Here is a 2136-nt window from a genome sequence, read left to right as displayed (position 1 = left end):
GCACCATTTAGTTCATTACGTGTTTTGATTACAACAGAAGTGTAACTCATAAACCAAGGGTATAAAGTCTACTGTTATTAACTTTCACTGTGCCCGTGTGAGACTGAGAGCGAGCAATCAGCTGACAGAAACAAGAAACAGTAAAGGGATTTAGAGACATAAGAAACATGAAAGGCTTAAGGAGCTCTCTCTTATGTGTTGCTGTGTATTAAAGAATGGATAGTCCGACGTGTGCTCTCTGCTCTCATGGACCTGCAGGCACCTGTTTTGTCTTCTTTCACCCTTACCTGCTGTGTGACTCAGATGTGGCTGTCACTTCGGAGACAGGTACTGTGACCTAGAACAACACATAGATCTCTGTTGCGTCCATCTTTTTTATTCACTCTGAGATCCTTTGTCTCTGTCCCTTTGTACAACCTCCTCCAATGTCCTCTCTTTGCCAGGCAATGTAAGGTAGAGCACAGGTTAATGAAGATCGCATTCGGGCAATGAATTATGCATTGGTACCATGTTTGCAGGTAGCCACTGCCAAACACGTGATCAAACTGCACACTGATCTTTCTTTGTTATCATGTATTTGATGAGGTTGACTGCCAGGCATATTATTAAACCATACATTTATTAGGCTTCACATACTGCAGTAAAAAATTCTTCTATTTATTAGAGCACTGGAGAATCAAATCAAAACTACTAAATACCACTGAGTGAAAGAAAGTCATGCTAGCATTTAATTATTGACGTTTCTTTAAAATTGTAGCTATTTTGACATGAAATATTATGTAAAACACTTGTTACAAATAACATTAAGGAAAGTTTGGCTGTTTCAGGTGCAAAGCCTTAATTAACATTATTAGTGGCACCTCTGTTTACCTACCATTTTCATGTAGTGAAAGAGGTCTGTTTATGTAGGTGGAGCCATTGTTAACTGCTTTGTGTTTTACTGGGTGGTGCAAGCTATGACCTCTGTACAGAATCTTTTGCAGTAAATGAACTAATGCAGTGCCAAGAAACAGTATTTGCCAGCTTCCTGATGTTTTCCTGTTTTTTGCACATTTTTCATATTTACATTTTTCACGTTATCAAACAAATGTTTATACTGATAAAAAATAATCTTAGTAAACCAAACAAAATGCAGTTTTTCAACCAAGATTCTATTTATTAAGGGAAAAGCTATCTAAGCCATGAACTGACTGTGATTAACTAGATTTTCGGGAAAGCTGAGTTCAGTTTAAGTAGCCACATCCAGGCTTGATTACTGCCAGACCTGTTGGGTCAAGAAATCACTTAAATAGAGCAAGTCAAAGTGGAGTAGGCTAAAAGATTTAAAAATACAGCACTTACTGCCACAATCTTAAGAAGCAGGTGAGAAACAAATTAATTGACATCCCTCAGTCTAGAAAGGTTTACAAAGCCATTTCTAAAGCTTTGAGACTCCAGTGAACCACGATGAGAGCCATTATTTAAAAATGGTAAAAACTTGGAACAGTAGTGAACCTTCCCAGGAGTGGTCAATCTACCAAAATTACCCCAAGAGTGCATTGATGACTCATCCAGGTCACAAAGAACCCAGAAAAACATCTAAAGAGTTTATGATTCAACAATAAGAAAGAGCGTGGGAAAAAATGGCAACCATGGGAGAGATCCAAAGAGAAAACCACTGCTGACCAAAAAGAAGTCAAAGGCTTGACTCACATTTAGCAAAAATCATCTTCATGACTTTTGGGAAAATATTCTGTGGCATTACAAGAAAAAGAGCTGAACTTTTTGGAAGGTTTAGATCTGGTTTCATCTGGTGTAAAACTAACACCGCATTTCATAATAAGAACATAAAACAGTCAACAGTCAGTCATAGGGCTGGTAGTGTGATGGTCTGGTGATGCTTTAGGCTTCAACGACTTGCTGTAATTGCATTTACTGGAAACTGTTAATGCTGTTGTTAACTTGATGGTTTATTATTTTCTCTATTTCATAAGGCCTGGTGCGAGATAACAAGAGATAAAAAATATTGGCTGAAAATGACTTACAGTTTGGGTACAGTCTGTCAGAAATTTGTGAACTAATAATTTATTTAGGTCAGCCAATCGTGATTATCGCTGCATGTGGCGTCATCGCCTCCCAGCCAATGGCGTGACCACG

The sequence above is a fragment of the Perissodus microlepis genome, chromosome 22 (genome assembly GCF_051167445.1).
Source record: "Perissodus microlepis isolate ML-2025 ecotype Zambia chromosome 22, ASM5116744v1, whole genome shotgun sequence".
Lineage (NCBI taxonomy): Eukaryota > Metazoa > Chordata > Actinopteri > Cichliformes > Cichlidae > Perissodus > Perissodus microlepis.
This window is presented reverse-complemented; position numbering follows the sequence as displayed.